Source organism: Pogona vitticeps, chromosome 1 (genome assembly GCF_051106095.1).
Source record: "Pogona vitticeps strain Pit_001003342236 chromosome 1, PviZW2.1, whole genome shotgun sequence".
In the NCBI taxonomy this organism is placed as follows: Eukaryota; Metazoa; Chordata; class Lepidosauria; order Squamata; family Agamidae; genus Pogona; species Pogona vitticeps.
This window is the reverse complement of record NC_135783.1, coordinates 340,290,295-340,307,739: the sequence shown is the minus strand read 5'-3', so window position 1 is coordinate 340,307,739 and position 17,445 is coordinate 340,290,295. Positions and strand designations below refer to the sequence as shown.

The 17,445-nt window shown below is 40.6% G+C and overlaps 1 protein-coding gene across 11 annotated transcripts in view; it reads right to left on the bottom strand.

The window, feature by feature from the left end:
* Nucleotides 1-17,445, bottom strand: part of TRAF3 (TNF receptor associated factor 3) — a 137,519-nt gene that overhangs the window by 69,228 nt on the left and 50,846 nt on the right. For 10 of the 11 annotated variants that reach the window (XM_020793595.3, XM_078383802.1, XM_078383803.1 and 7 more), the window contains one exon: nucleotides 7,535-7,654. The gene's annotated coding sequence lies outside the window, so the exon portion shown is untranslated. Of the gene's footprint in view, nucleotides 1-7,534; nucleotides 7,655-10,617; nucleotides 10,683-17,445 lie in introns of all 11 variants that reach the window. The other variant, XM_078383800.1, reaches the window with a different exon arrangement.

Genomic DNA, 17,445 nt, shown 5'->3' with positions numbered 1-17,445 from the left:
TGAAGAAACAGTTTACAATTTAAGAAGAATTAGAGAGCACAGGATATCAAGGACAGGCAGAGGACATCCAAGATACGCAACGTTCAAAAGAAGAAACAGAACAGCAGTTCTTCCTCTAATAGCTGTATTTTGTTATATGGAACTGAACTACCTGATACAATGAGGGAAAATGATAAAATGCTGCTATTTAGAAAAGGTGTACTTTGCTTATATTTTAAAACTGTCTGCTCACTGGGGCAAAGAACTGAATTGGGAAAGAGCAATCTACAAGGGCTTTGTATAAAAGAGAAGGCTGGATTGTCAGCTGGCAAATTGTGTTTCATGTGGAGTCCATAAAGCTCTGCAGGACTCCATTTTATAAAATGACATATATTGGGTATTGATTTTCCCAAAAGGCAGCCAGGGATGTCATATCTTAGCAGGAAGCAAGGATGACAGCCTGAAGAATTTATCAGGAGGTAGGCAGCAGGAAAGCAATGCATGCTGCCTACAACAAAGACATGGTCTAGAGGGGCGGGGTATAAATTTAATAAATAAACAAACAAACAAACAAACAATGAGAAAAACTGCATTTTATTCCCTCCATCTTTCCCCCCCTTTTTCAGCTTCTTCATTTAATGATACACAGTTACGAAAAGCAAATGGTTAAATATTTACATCTAGAACAAGGGTAGGAGGGGCTGTGGATGGTGGGGAGTAGGTATGCTAGGGGGGAAATGCAACAATTGCCAAGCATCAGAGTGGATACTAAATCAATGACTTAAAAAATAAATCAAAAGTATTGATTTTTTTTTAAAATTTAATAGTAAAAAACATTCAATTTTTAAAAATTTAAACCATGATTTAAATCAAATCCACCCGGCCAGACATTTACAACCAAATGGCTAGTTAATTTTTCATTATTATTATTATTATTATTATTATTATTATTATTATTATTATTATTATTATTATTATTATTATTATTATTATTATTATTATTATTATTATTATTATTATTATTATTTTGCCACACATACTATTTTGTTACTGATGGCACTTACATTTCATAATAAATCTCTCCAACATTTCAGTTACTTTTTTGAAAGCTGACAGATATACAGTGGTGCCTCAACTTACAAACTTCCTGACATATGACCATTTCGAGTTATGACCAGCTCCGGCCACAAAATTTTGCTTCGACTTGCAGCCGGAGCTTCCAGTTATGAACAGAAAAAGGCAGGGGGAAAAGGCGGGAAATTCAAATTTCTAACTGTAGGTGGCGATGAGGCTGCTTCTTTGTAGCTCATTCGCTCCTGCAGTTAGAGAGTGTGCGTCGGAGGCGGCTTGGGACTGCCTCACTTCTGCTTCTGAGTGAGCGTGTGTGTGTGTTTGCAGGGTGGGTTTTGCACGGTAGGTTATGTTTCTATGCTGTGTTGTTGTTTTGTTTTTTGATTATTATTTTTTTGCAGCCCCAGCATGGGGCTTGCTCTTTTTGTTTATTTTTGGTTTGGTTTTGTTTTTAAGCCCAAGTGCCTTCAGGACTTGCTCCATTTATTTTGGGGTTTCGTTTTTTTGTTTTTGCAGCCCCAGTGCCTTCGGGGCTTGCTCCGTTTGCTTTTGGTTGTGGTTTTTGTTTGTTTGTTTTTTGCAGCCCCGGCACTTTCCTATGGGACTTACAGTATTTTATTTTTAATTTATTTTTGGGGGGGGGGTATTTTTTTTCCAGCCGGAATGGATTAATCCCATTCCAATGCATTTCAACGGGAAATGATGCTTCAACTTGCAACCATTTCGAGTTACATCCATCTTCTGGAACAGATTATGGTCTTAAATCGAGGCACCACTGTACTTGCAAATGGAGCTTCAAGTTATGAACAGAAAAAGGCAGCAGAAAAAGGTGGGGAATTCAAATTGCTAACCATTGGTGGTGAAGAGGCTGCTTCTTTGTAGCTCTTTTGCCCCAGCAGTTAAAGAGTGTGCGATCGGAAGAGGCTTAGGACTACCTGGTAAAGTGCTGCTTTCTACCGTATTTTTCGCTCCATAAGACGCACCTTCCCATAAGACACACCAATTTTTTAGGAGAAAACAGGAAAATATAATCTGTTTTCTTCGCTCCATAAGACGCACAGACTTTCCACCCCCGTTTTGTGGGGAAAAAGTGTGTCTTATGGTGCGAAAAATACGGTATTTTTAAAAAAACTGTTCTGGGTGAGTTTTGCAGCGTGGTTTTGGGCTGGGTGGTGGGATTATGTTTCTATGCTATGATGGGTCTTGCAGGGTTTGTTTGTTTTGGGTTCCCCCCCCCATTTCCGATGGGTCTTGCAGGATTTGTTTGTTTGTTTTTTTGTGTTTTTTTTCCATTTCCAATGGGTTTTGCAGGGTTTGTTTGCTTTTTGCTTTGGGTGTTGTTGTTGGGGGGTTTTTTTTGCATTTCTGAAGGGTCTTGCACAGTTTGCTTGCTTTCTGTTTCCCCCCCCCTTTTTTTTGCATTTCCGAAGGGTCTTGCACAGTTTGCTTTCTGTTTTCCTTTTTTACCATTTCCAAAGGGTCCTGCAGGGTTTCTTTGCTTTGCTTTTTTTGCATTTTCGAAGGGTCTTGCACAGTTTGTTTGCTTTCTGCTTTGCTTTTTTTGCATTTCCGAAGGGTCTTACACAGTTTGTTTGCTTTCTGCTTTGCTTTTTTTGCATTTCTGAAGGGTCTTGAATGGTTTGTCTGCTTTTCTTTCTTTCTTTTTCTGTTGGTCGGGATGGATTAATTGCATTTCCGATGGGTCTTGCATGGTTTGCTTTTGCTTTGCTTTTTTTGCATTTCCAAAGGGTCTTGCACAGTTTGTTTGCTTTGCTTCCCCCCCCCCCCCACCTTTCGGCCAGAATGGATTACTCACGTTTCCTATGGGTCTTGCAGTGTTGTTGTTTGGTGATTTTTTTTTCCTTCGGTCGGAACGGATTAATTGCATTTCAGTGCATTCCTATGGGAAATGGTGCTTTGACTTATGACCATTTTAAGTTACAACCAGAGTTCCAGAACCAATTAAGTTTGTAAATCAAGGCACCACTGCACTGTAATCTGAAAATGGGGGGGGGGGAGGCAGGATGGAGTTCCCATAGCTTAATCTGCTTTGCAGAACTCTAGGGATGGAAAGAAGCTGTATTTCTATTTTTCTCAATGGAACTATTAATGCAAAGCTTTAAGACTGGGTTTATTCAATGGAGCACTAGGCAACCATACACCTACTAAGTTGTTCTATTCACTGTGATCCAACCAACACATTTCTAGGAATAATTATTTAAACTTAAACTGGCAGCTCTCCACAGGCTATCTTTACATGCTAATTTGCACAAATTAACGTCAAAATCATGTTATTTGTACTTCTTGCAACGGCAGCTTTCAATAGGGAGCTGTTGCTAAGCTAATGTATGGAGCTGATGGATAAACTCTGCAAAGCAATTGTCGAAGCACAATTCTTTAGCTTTGAATAGCTTCAGAGAACAATTATGGATCACAATTCTGGAAAGGTCATGACACAGAATAATTTTACGTTCTTAATGACTATTAGCCGAAGTTACCGTATGGGAATCCAGATTCAGAAGCAGTATACCCCTTCATACAAACTTCTGGAGAACAATAGCAACAAGGGTTTTTAGTGTACTGCCTTCAAGTCACGCTGTGGAAAACAGGATGTTGAAGACAGAGTCTACAGTATAAACTCCTCTTTTCTAATGTCCGAAAACACCGCTGGTCCTCCACATGTCATCCTTTTTAACACGGAGAAAGTGAGTTAAACTCCTTTTAATCTCCAGCCAGAAAGGAAAATAGTTCTGGGGGGCAATATCTAAAAAATCTGTAGAATCAAGAAGAGAGAACTCATACCCTGTAACAGTGGTTCTAACTGGCTGAATCTTAGGTTCTAACTACACTCCAATCTGTCTTGCCATTTTTGGTGCAGCTGTCAATGGCAGTTTTTAATTACTTTCCAACAACTACATGAAGTACAGCATACTGCAAGGATTTCCAGTCCACTTATGTGGTCATTGGTAAAGTAGTAGATAGGGTGGTGGCTGACCAGCAACAGGTCCTTTTGGATGAAACCAATGCCCTGGATCCATTCCAGTCGGGCTTCAGGCCACGCCATGGCACGGAAATGGCACTGGTCATCCTGTTTGATGACCTGCTGAGGGAGGCCAACAGGGCAAAATGTCTCTGTTAGTGCTCCTCGATATCTCAGCCACCTTCGATACCGTTCACCACGGTATGGTCCTGGGAAGGCTCTCCAAATTGAGAATCGGTGGACTGGCACTTGCCTGACTTCGATCCTTCTTGGAGGACCGTCCTCAGAGAGTACAGCTTGGAGACAGTGTCTCGGCCCTGTGGAGCCTCAATTGTGGGGTTCCGCAGGGCTCGATTATTTCCCCAATGCTATTTAATATCTATATGAGGCTGCTGGGTGGGGTTATCCGGGGGGGGGGCTTCATGTCATCAATACGCTGATGACACCCAGCTCTACATCTCCTTTTTTCCAAAAACAGTGGATGCCTGTTCCATCCCTTCAGTGCTGCCTGAAGGCTGTACTGCAATGGATGTAGGAGAATGGACTGAGGCTGTATCCGAACAAGACGGAGGGTCCTGAGGGTGGGTGGCCTTGCCATTGGTGGTTTGGAAAACTCCCTCTCTTTTGGGGAAGTGACTCTCACCGCGGAGAGTGAGGTTCGCAGCTTGGGGGTCCATCTGGATCCAGTGCTCACCATGGAAACTCAGGTGGCGTCAGTGGTCTGCTCCGCTTATTTCCATCTGTGGCAGATTGCCCAGCTGTGCCCCTATCTTGATGTTGGGGCGCTCACACTCTGGTCCATGCACTTGAAATCTTGGGATTAGATTACTGTAATGCGCTCTGCATGGGGCTACATTTGAGACTGATGCAAAAGCTTCAAATGGTTCAGAATGTGGTAGCCAGATTTCTCACTGGGGTGAGAATATATCGGTATATTTCCCCTACTCTGCCCACCTTGCATTGGCTGCCTGTTTGTTTCCACATTGATTTCAAGCTGTTAATGATGACATATAAAAGCCCTGCAACAGTTTAGGACCTCAATATCCAGCGGAACGCCTCTTCCAACCTAAATCTACCCAAATCACTCATTCAAGCTAAGACGGGTGGCTGATGGGCCTAACACTGAGGGAGGCCAAGAGAGAAAAAACAAGAAACTGGGCCTTCACGACAGTGGCCCCTCGCCTCTGGAACAGTCTGGCTCCCTTGCTTGGTGTTTTTAAGATCAAACTTAAGACCTGGCTCTTTAGGCAGGCTTTCCCTCCTGTCATCGCCTAGATACTTTTGCCATCTTGAATATATTATTACTGTTATCTTTATTATATTGTTTTTACTTCTATGCATTATTGTTAGCCACCCAGAGTAGACTTCAGTCTAGATGGGTGGGGTATAAACTAAATGAATGAACGAACGAATGAATTACACTTAGTTTGGCCAACAGGGGGCTAATATTTTTGTGGTCATTCCATGAACACCATTTTGCTTTTGTTTCTGTTATTTATGACTCCAATAATTCAAAGGAGCAGTAGTAGAAGTGTCCCAGATGATGTTGACAGAGATGTCTTCAGTGCACAATGGTGTGGCAGTACACCAGGAAAATCCTTCTCTAGTGATCATCCCCCTCATCTTTCCTCAGAAGACTTTTTTAAAATGTTAGCATTCCTAACCTTTCTTCACCCGTGTACCCCTTGGCCTATTTCCATAAATTGTACCCTTCCCATTAGTAAAATGTTTGTAATTAATACGCTTGCTGTTGTTTCAAATTTATAATATTGAAACTGTAGATAAGTAGCCCAACAATTCAATTAAAAAGCAATGGAATAATAAGGTAAACAGACAGTGCATCTATATTTACATTCAAAACTCAAGAGATACAATGAATTCAAGTAAATACATCACAGAAGACCTGGACGCTCACTCACTGAACATTGCTCATGGAGGTGCCTACTTATCTATACGCCAGTACCGGTGTGGCACAACTCAAAGGTGAAAGCTGTTCATAATGTTCAATTAATTTCACAACTTTTGACTTGCATCTTGTCTTCACGCTGTTGATGTAAGTGCCCTGTACCCATAAATGTCCTGATTCACACCCCTGGGGCCACATGTACCCCAAGCTGGTAATCATTGATTCAAAGGAAAGACTATTTGAAGGAGAACCTGCAAAGATGTGTTTTCTTTGATCTGTTACATGCACCATCTTCCACACTCATACACGCATGCCATCCCCACACTGCTACTCCAGTCTTCTTTTAATGAAGTGGTGCAAACACGGCGATGTTAAGTCAGACAGGATTTTCAAACCCATTTGTATGGTTTGTTTTTTTTAACACACGGGCACAATTTTCAAATCAAAGTGTTTCCTTCTCCTTCAGATCTTCTTGTGCCCCACTCTCCACTAAGGCACTGGAAAGACAAAAACATCTGACATGTCTGGATAAACTGACTCCGTTCCCCACAATCTAGAATTCTCATTTAAAGAGAAAAGGAGAGTTGTATGCAAAACAGTGCACACATGGGGCATTTTTGAACTCATCCTATTTATATAATGTTTCCAGGAAGCACCACCATCCTCAACATAAACTAAACCATTTATTGATTGATTGATTGATTGATTGATTGATTGATTGATTGATTGATTGATTGATTGATTGATTGATTGATTGATTGTATTTATAACCCGCCTATCTAGTCATTTCGACCACTCTAGGCGGCTAAACCATGCTATTCCCATCACTCAAACTGGATTTTTACTTAGCTCTGAGCGGTGCTAGGCTGGCAAGTTGCCATTTCAAGTCAGCGCTATATCAGTCATCAGAACTTATTTTTGAAAGGGAAGAAGCTGAGGGTGGATAAAAGGGGAGGGGTGGGGAAGACAGCAATATTAATAAGATGTGAGACTGTATTCTGGGTAAGAATTACAGCTACCATTCACTCTTGTTGAAAAACAGATCTGACAATTAATTTGTGTTGGGGTGAGAAGGGGTTAAGTGAGTAAAAATAAAGGAGTCGGCTTCTCGAATTTTCCACTGTGTTGTGTCACTTTGTGAATGGTAATAAGTGTAAAGCAAATAAAGCAAAGCATGCTGCTTATATACCGCCCCATAGCACTTAAAGCACTCTCTGGGTGGGTTTACATTTTAATTATGCAGGGAGGTTATGTGCTATGCAGGCTCCACAAGAGGGTATCCTGTAGACCATCTTGACTGCGATCACTGGTATTGTCAACATTCACAAGCTGCTTTTTGCTAAGCAAAAATTTTCGTCCTTTTTCTGCTGGCAATATGGGCATGATATGGTGCAACAATATCAAGCCATTTTCTGGCATTTTCAATTGTGGCTACAGAAGCAAAATATCTCACATTCATAAACCAGAGGTTTTTTTTTTTGAGGAACTGGATTTATTTATTTAGCCAGCCCACCAAACAAGGATAAGGAGATCAACAATATCATACAGTTTAGGAGTAAATATGGATATTGTGGTTTCGCCACCACATGATAACTTACCTGTATAATGGAAGAGGTAAAAGACAAGGACATCTATGTTTAAACGGAGTAAGAAAGGCAACAGAAAAGTGAACAACGATGTAGTTCCAAGCTGATGTTGTGAAATATGGACTCTTTAACCTAGAAGAACAACAAAATCAATTTAAGTTCACATAAACATTTGGATAACTTTTTAAATTCATAAGATTATCACTGGAGAAAACATAACCAAATTGCAAGAATGTCCCCCTACAACCACTAAGATTCACAAGCACGTACAATTCTTAAAGAGTTTTCTTATTGCTTTAGCAACAAAAAACAAGCTAATGTATTTTAAAGTTTAATTTACAATTCTACCAATGGTATCTTTGCTCTTATTTGATTTTGCAGCATTTTATGATGCTATATGCTCATTTTAATCAGAATAGTTGCAACACTGTCTTAGTCCGTCTCTCAGACTTGCATGTAGGCAAAATAGAATTAAACATCAATATTTCTATTTATGAACAATGAGAGTTTGTCATGACAAGTCCTTCTAGATGCTATAGTCTACATATTATTCCTCTCAACTGTAAAAGTATCTTGCCTTAGGAGTCCTCAATCAATTCAGCCTATTGTCAAGCAATAACCATGAGGCAACGATGCACTCATTCCACAAAGCCATGGGAGGGCTGGTTTACTGCCACCTCCTGAGAGACCCTTGCAGCATTTGGAGTACACATACAGTATATTTAGAGAACATTCGTGGTGGCGCTGTAGGCTAAACCGCAGAAGCCTGTGCTGCAGGGTCAGAAGACCAAGCAGTCGTAAGATCGAATCCACATGACGGAGTGAGCGCCTATCACTTGTCCCAGCTCCCACCAACCTAGCAGTTCGAAAGCATGCAAAATGCGAGTAGATTAATAGGGACCACCTCGGTGGGAAGGTAACAGCGTTCTGTGTCTAAGTCGCACTGGCCATGTGACCATGGAAGATTGTCTTCGGACAAAACGCTGGCTCTATGGCTTGGAAACGGGGATGAGCACCACCCCCTAGAGTCGAACACGACTGGACAAAAATTGTCAAGGGGAACCTTTACCTTTACCTTACACTATGAAAAGGTATGTGCAGGAAAGTCACAGGCACTTTCAGAGAATGGCTAGTATCCTGTGCGCACTGTAAGGGAAATGGCATGGGTTTTTCCCCCGTTCTGGCACACAGTCACACAACCAATCACACAATTGATTATGCAACAAATTTCACAACCAGTTAAGACTGGGCATGCAATGGAAAGTCTGCTTGAGTAGGGGGACTCTTACACAATTGCCCTTCTCCCAATTTCTTAATGCAACAGAATGTGACAAACCCAGACCTACTGGGACCTGCCACACATTAACTAAGCTGCCACCAACCATTCCCTGTAAGAAGTCACACAGACCAGGGATGGATTTTTAACCAATAAAAGAATAAGGTTTATTTAAAACAACACACAGGGAAAATAAAATGATCAGGTGAATAAGATATAGTAACGTGGCTTAGTCTCATTCATACATGCATACAGTTTGGTTCACACAGAACCCTTAACTTGAAGCACAGACCCTGAACCTATCAGTTCTGGCTAACCAACAGACACCTGAACCTATCAGGTTGGTACTCTGACACACAGTAGTACCCTGTCTGACACACAGACTCCCACACCAGCTTCTTCTTCCCAGCTGCTGCTTCTTCACATCCCAGCGTCTCCCCTTCTCCACACACGCATCACATATATATACAGTACAGCCCCTCCTCCTGATGTCCCGCCTTCCACTCCCCATAGGATGGAACTTTCCCTCCAAACCCATGACAGACAGGTAACATCAGTGCTGTATGTAACAAGCACCACCCCCTAGAGTCGAACACGACTGGACAAAAATTGTCAAGGGGAACCTTTACCTTTACCTTACACTATGAAAAGGTATGTGCAGGAAAGTCACAGGCACTTTCAGAGAATGGCTAGTATCCTGTGCGCACTGTAAGGGAAATGGCATGGGTTTTTCCCCCGTTCTGGCACACAGTCACACAACCAATCACACAATTGATTATGCAACAAATTTCACAACCAGTTAAGACTGGGCATGCAATGGAAAGTCTGCTTGAGTAGGGGGACTCTTACACAATTGCCCTTCTCCCAATTTCTTAATGCAACAGAATACTGCCCTATGTTTTCCTTGTATTTTTTATTGGAGTCTCGACACATTTTTTTTAAAAAAGCACCTTGGATCCAGAATGAGATACGGAAAACTTTGAAACAAAAAAAGGAGACAGAGCTTGAAAAGTAATTTGTTCCTGATACCCATGCTAATGTTTTAAAAGTATTCTGCATAGGTTTTTCTGCTTTTTAAAGTAGTTCCCCAAGCCCTATACAGCTTGGGGTCCAGGCAACCTGAAGGACCTTATATTCCTCTATGAGCCTTTTCAGCGCTTAAGATTGCCAGAGGAGGTGCTCCTCTTGGCTGCATTGCCAGGACGGAGACATAAGAGAAGGCCATTCCCTCCCTCTTCAGGGAGGCTTTTAACAATCGTGACTGAATCCCTGAATACCTTCTTAAGAGTTAAGATAGTTTTTAATGTTTCCTTACTTTTAATCATTTAATCTTATTTTAGTTAGCACAGAGTTTGTTTTTTAATGCTTAACTTACTATGTTTTTAATTCTGTTCTTTTATTGTGGGTCCCCTTATTGGGAGAAAGGTAGCCTACAAATAATAATAATAAATAATGATAATTTTATTACTTAAAAAGAAACAAAGTCTTGGGACTGGTGAGTTCACAGTATCACAGGCAACTGGCTTTACTTTTCAAAAGATTATCCAGTGACCTTACCAATCTTTTCCCAAACATACTCTAATTTTCCAACTCTTTTCATGATGAACAAATACTATATTTTCTTTACTTCCCCCGCTGCCTCTCCTGAAGTTAACTAACACTTGGCACACTCTCTCTTTCTCTATCATCCAAGTATAACCTTCAAATTTACTTCAGAGGACCCTCCAGAGCTTGATTTGGGAATGGGGTGTACAGGAGGGAGAGCATAAGGGGCTCCTTTCTTGAGCTCCCACCGAAATACAGTGGACCCTCTACTTACAGAATTAATCTGTATTGGAACGGTGGCTGCAGTTTGAAAAGTCTGTAGGTCGAGTCTCCATTGACCTACAATGAATTGAAAACCGATTAATCCCGTAACCGACCATTTTTGTTCCATTTTGGTTTTTTCCTGGTCTGTAAGTCGATTCTCAGGCTGCAAGTCAAACCTAAATTTTGCAGCCAGAGAAGTCTGTAACTCGAAAAGTCTGTAAGTCGAGGGTCCACTGTATTTGTCACTCTTGATGACAAAATCTTCTACGCCTTGGGTAGTTGGGAATAAAAGGGCCACATAACTTGCTAAAATGTCAAAACCTACTTTGTACTTGACAAGTGCATGAGAACAGATACTACTAAAAACGGATCACAACCTTCTAGCATAGTTAACATCTAAATCAAGAATGACAGCAGGAGGGGAGATGAAAGGAAATCATGCGTTTTGTGCCACATCACAGTTTTGCATATCAAGGTCACAGTATCTTTAGGGGAAGTCCACCAGGAAGGCATGCATCCTCAAAAATCTGAATGCAAAACTGGTAGCTGCTGGTTCCAAAACAGAAAGAGAAGCCACATCAGCGAACAAACTGATATTTAAGGGTGTATGAACACGGGAGGCAGTAGAAGATAGGAGGGCCTGGCATGCTCTGGTCCATGGGGTCACGAAGAGTCGGACACGACTAAACGACGATGAACACTGTGCTACATGACTCTAGTTACAGAATCTTTCCAAATGTTCAAAGAGAGCTTTTCCTGGAATTTGCTTTTTTTTAAAAAAAATCAGAAGGTATTAACAAAGTACCACACAATGCCAACCCCTCCTGCTCTCTGAGGTCCCACAGAGGAAGTCAGCAGCAACAGGTCCCCTCCAACATCTTATGTGTCTACAGTATGAGTGACTACAACCAAGTTTATTCTAATTTCTGTATCAACTCCCAGAGCTGGCCCTTTAGTGGCCAAACATTTTAATTATAAAAAAAAATGGGTGGTATGCATGTTGGGAGACTCAAAACATGGTGAAATCCAGGGTCTTTTTTTTTTTAAAGGGGGGGTATACAGGTTATGTTTGAATCTTAGGCAACACATGTGGCTTCCAGATTCCACTTTTCCTGTCACAGTCCTTGTTTGTTTGTTTGTTTGTTCATTTGTTTGTTTTAAAGGCCACCTTTCTTCTGATAAGGGGACCCAAAGCAGCTCATAACATTAAAACAGAATTTAAAAAATAGTAAGTCAAACATTAAAAAAAAAAAACAATTAAACCATACGCTCATTTGAAGTTGTGTCGATGTTAAGGAAAGACAGGGCAACCAATAAGATTGGTATCTCTTTTTTTTATATATTGGTCAAGTGTCATAAAGGTGGTTAATTAATGACAAATGAGGAAATTCACACAGGATGCTTCTGTTTCAGACCAACGTTTATTTTTGAGACCTCAGCTTTTGCAACCACCAACTTTCACGATAGGTTCACGCACATGATGAATTTCTTTTCTTGCTCTCCCTAACCAGTTTCCTTCTTAAGGAAAGACACTTCCAGTCACATCTGAGACTCAGTCAGAAGTAAACCAGAAAATGCAACAGGTCCACTCCCTATTAATTGAAACATGATTACTGGCCTTAACACCAATCCTCCATTACAGAGATTACCTGGGGGAGGGGCAATATAATTTCCCCAACACCGGCAAGCACAAAATGTCATCCTGAGTTCCTGCATGTTTCCAATGGCTACTTTCAAGCTATGCCTCATTCACGTTGCTGGCAAAGGTTACTTAGTCGAGTAACATAAATACAGAGTGACAGGTACAGTGGCAACTTTCCAATAACTCCAAATTGCCCAGCTTGGTATCCCTGACTTAAACATTTTAAGTTACAGTTCAGTCCACAAGTTTTTTTCCCCTCCTTCCCAGCAAGACGCCTTTCAAAACTGTGGTTTCAAGAATAAAGAATTTTAACTGAAAGGAATACATTCTAACAAATAAAACAGCTAAAATTCTTCAAAGGGAGCCTTGATCCTTCTTCTGGTATATACTAAGTGTACAGTACTCCACCGATGCACGTACTTAAAACAAAAAAGGATGAGTCAATGAGAGAAGCACATTGGTAGACTGTATCCGACACTAGTGCATGTATTTTCTTGTCCTTATTTTGCAGTAAAAAAAGAGAAGGAAGGTACTTATGAAAGTGAGAGCTGAACCATAAAGAAGGCTGACAGCCGAAGAATTGATGCTTTTGAATTGTGGTGCTGGAGGATGCTTTTGAATTGTAGTGCTGGATTCTCAATTGTGGTCTTGAGAGTCCTCTGGACTGCAAGGAGATCAAACCTATCTGTTCTGAAGGAAATCAACCCTGAGTGATCACTGGAAGGAGAAATCCTGAAGCTGAGGCTCCAATACTATGGCCATCTCATGAGAAGAGCAGACTCCCTGGAAAAGAACCTGATGTTGGGAAAGTGTGAAGAGGAGAAGCGGACGACAGGATGAGATGGTTGGACAGTATAATTGAAGCTACCAACATGAATTTGACCAAACTCTGGGAGGCAGTGGAAGATAGGAGGGCCTGGCATGCTCTGGTCCATGGGGTCACGAAAAGTTGGACACGACTAAACGACTAAACAACAAAGACCTGCAATACGTTTACCAACGTCCGTGGAAATATGGCTTGGAGGCCATCAACACAACTATGATTAACAGCATTTTGGTCACCCTGGAAATATGTTAACAGCCTGAAGGAACTCCTAAATCTAGGGCTACCTCTTGAGAAGCAGGCTCACAGCTTGGAAATGTTACCCTTTTGGACTACAACTTTCTGAATTCCATAGAGCTGTCATACAAAAGAGCAATATTTGCAAGCTATCAGCAACTAGAATTATTGCTAGGAAGGTTTTGTTCCATTTTTTGCTTCTAAGGAGGACTTTCTTCTCTTTCAGGCAAGTCAAATGCCACACTGATCCACGATTGATGCTAAAATTTCTATGAGGAAGATGCCTGGAAAGTTATCTGTTTGATGGCTGTTTTAGAGAGGAATACAAAAATTACATTTCTTCAGTGAGATAACTGGGTGAACATTACAAGGGAACCTCCGACTTACAATGGCTCACTTTTGAAGTTCTCAATTACACAGTCATTTGACATCATCCAAAACTCACTTTTACAGCCACCAAACACTGGCACAGTTACATAACACAGTATGACATCAAGTCTGGAGGTGTGAGGGAGAAGTGAGTCAACAATGGAAGTTAGAAGGGAGCACCTAGCGCATGCAAGCTAGATTGGGGAAGAGGTGTGAAGATAGCAGAAGTTTCATTTATAAGGGGCAGAAAAATTCTAGCCACCTACCCCCTATTTTAACACTGTCTTAACGGGGAAATGGTTCAATTTACAGTGGCTTACTCTAGCGGTTTGTCAAGGAACCAACTACCGTATTTTTCACACCATAAGACACACTTTTTTCCCACAAAACGGGGGTGGAAAGTCTGTGCGTCTTATGCAGGGAAGAAAACAGATTATATTTTCCTGTTTTCTTCTCCTAAAAATTGGTGCGTCTTATGGAAAGGTGCGTCTTATGGAGCGAAAAATACGGTAGGTTATAAAAAGCAGAGATCTGCTTATAGAAATTCTACCACATTTCCTATGTTGCATCAGTGATAATGCAAAAGTTACATCACTGATAAATTACAAAATGGTGTTTTTTCCTCAATGAATATCTGATAAAAGCAGATCAAAAATATCTTAAGCAGTAACAAAATAAACAAGCATATCAAAGTGATGTGCAAATTAATGCCAAAATAGAATACCAAATGATATTCTTTAAATCATCCAAAAACACTCTAGATTCAAGACGTCGTTACTCAGTCAAAATTAAAACTACTTAAAAGTGAGAAGACAGGCGCATCATGGAACATTCCTAGACATTGGACTCAGGGAAAGGAAAAGAAAATCAGCTTCCTTCATGGTGATTGCTGTTCATGTTCCATGTCATTTTCAGGATGTTTCTGCTGTCATTTAAAAAATGTGAAGCAAAAGGTGGAAGATTATACAGTAAAAATGGATAGTAATTATGGGACTGAAACGTACCAGTTCTGTCAAAACTATAGGAACAAACACAGCCTTTATCTCCTTTCTTCTTTTTTAATTCAGAGAGATCAAAGATCCCAATTTTTTAACAGCTCCTGTTACTTGTTAAGTTTAGAAACTTTGGCTCATATCAGTGAGCTCAACTGGGCAATGAAAATATGTAAGTAAAGCAAAACAACACATGACTTCTTTATCAGGCATTATTCACCATCTTTTAGCAAAGGAGACCAGTATTCCTTTGTTAAGTGTCTGTTTTCTAGTTACAAACATAAAAGTGAGAAGCTTTCTTATGCCAATATAGTTTGACTATAGAGAAGCAGTACTTCAGTGAAAACAAAATACTACTCTGCATTGTTGTAAGCCGCCCAGAGACCTTTGGGTAGTGTGGGCGGCATATAAAACAAACAAGCATGCAAACAAACAAACAAACAGCCAGTTTGAATTCAGGTTTTTTTGTTTTGATTTGTTTTGTATTACTGGTCACAGAAATCATTTATCATTGAAATCTGCCCAGGCCACATACTGTAGAATACATCTATCCAACACTGCAAATAATATAAATGTCACAAAATGAATCTAACTGACCTTATGAAATTTGCAATACCCCTGGCTTCAGAAAACAAATCGCCCAGTTTAGCTATACAGAGGAACAAATATAGGAGGTCTTGTCCAAAAGAAAGATACAAGATAAGAATATCCTCTCATTAAGCGTTTTTTTCTCTTCTCTCTTTTCTTTTCTTTCTTTCTTTCTTTCTTTTTTTGCATCATGTAGAAAACACTGTGTTAGGTTAAACTGCTTCTAGTTCAACATTTCTATGTCACCTTATTAAGGGGTTTTCAAATGCCACAACAGGAGGACAGACACCTAATATACATTTATGAATGAATAAACACATTACTGTTATTAATCCATTTTTTCTTTAAATCTGTGTTTCATACTGCATTTCATACCTACAACCCACAAATTAAAATATCAGTCTGATGTGGGGGAGATTTATGTTCATGGTTGGTTTGGTTACTTTTAGGCATGTGCTATTCTGTACTGGACACCAACTCCCAGTATTTTCCAAGACTTCGTCCAGCAGAATTATGGGAGGAGTTCCAGGCCACAGACCTAGAACCACAGACATCTAAATTTCACTCACTTGGGATAGGGGTTATTTTGGAGACTGCATAGATGTCTTAGGCCTACTTCCTGTTGTTAACACACACAAAAGGAGCTGTCCTCCCTTGCCTTATATGTTCTATAGAGGGCACCTCACAAAAACTACCACAACAGCTTCCGTTTTTTGTGCACTAACAGGAAGAAACAAGGCTACATAGCCATTTAGGCTCAGGTAAGTAAAACGTAGATCTGTCGGAACAGAACAGAAATCCAGAGGCTGGAACTCCCAGAATTCTGCCTGGGAATTCTTGAAGACTTTTGGGCACTGGAGTCCAAAAACTCCACATGACATATTCCTAGTTGCTACAGTGGGGTCTTGACTTGAGAACTTAATCCGTATTGGAAGGCGGTTCTCAAGTCAAAAAGTCTGTAGGTCAAGTCTCCATTGACCTACAGTGCATTGAAAACCAATTAATCCCGTAACAGGCTGTTTTTGTTCCATTTTGGTTTTTTTCTGGTCTGTAAGTCAATTCTCAGGTTGCAAGTCAAACCTAAATTTTGCGGCCAGAGAAGTCTGTAGCTCAAAAAGTCTGTAAGTCAAGCCGTCTGTAAGTCAAGGGTCCACTGTACTCATGTCTACATGACCTCATTCATTATTGGCTCTTTGCTCATGATTGTCTAACAGTTGAGTCTCTCCACTGTGCTTAATGTGACAGAAGTTGGTTGCTAGGCAAGCAGATCTGAGGAAAGTGCAAACCAGTTCAATGTCTACTTACAACAACAAAGCAGTGACAGCTACCTAAACCAGGAAGAATGTTAAGTCCCATCATCACCGCCATGGGAAGACAGCATCCAGAGAGGCTGAACTGCAGAGCTGGAAAGGACCCCATGAATCATTGAGTCCAGCCCTTGTCAGAGAGATACAGTGGGGATTTGAATTCCCAACCTCTGGCTCCACAGCCAGATATTATACCACTGAGCTATCTTTTTGCCCCTAGACTAATGGCTTGACAGAGTCTATACCTTGCTGAACATGGCATGTCAATCTGACCAAACTTTAAATATTCCATCTGTAGCAAAAGTTGATTTCTTAAGTGGGAAGCTCCATCAGACAAGCAACAATCACATCATTGGGCTTGGATTCAACTGACTAGTAAGATGAATTCAAGAGGACCTTAAATTAGTTTTCCCTCTAATACTAGTCCCCTGTGATATAAAGATAGGGGCACCTAGGAGCAAGGGTAGTTGCAAAAACAGTCCGTCATGTGATACAATGGGAAGTGACAGGTCAGATTAAAAAAATTTTTAAAAATCATTAGTAGTGGACAGAGTTGTCATTGTCACTTTTAGCCACTTCCCTCCTTTTCTTTTTAAGTTTCAAACCCATCCATTCCATTTACAACAAAACATGTGAATCTTCCTCTGTTTTCCTTTTTTTTAAAAAAAGGAAATTTCTCTTCCATTTGCAAGGACACTGATTTTGTGCACACAGAGAGGATGTTAGAGGCCTGCCATCTAGCTGCTAAAGACGATGAGCTTAAAGCACACAAAAAGAGGTGGCACAACATGGATAATTGAATATGCAGGGATTCAAAGCTAAACTTTAAAGAATGAAACACTCAAAGCCTGCTGTTTAAATGGGCCAGGGGAAGACTGTC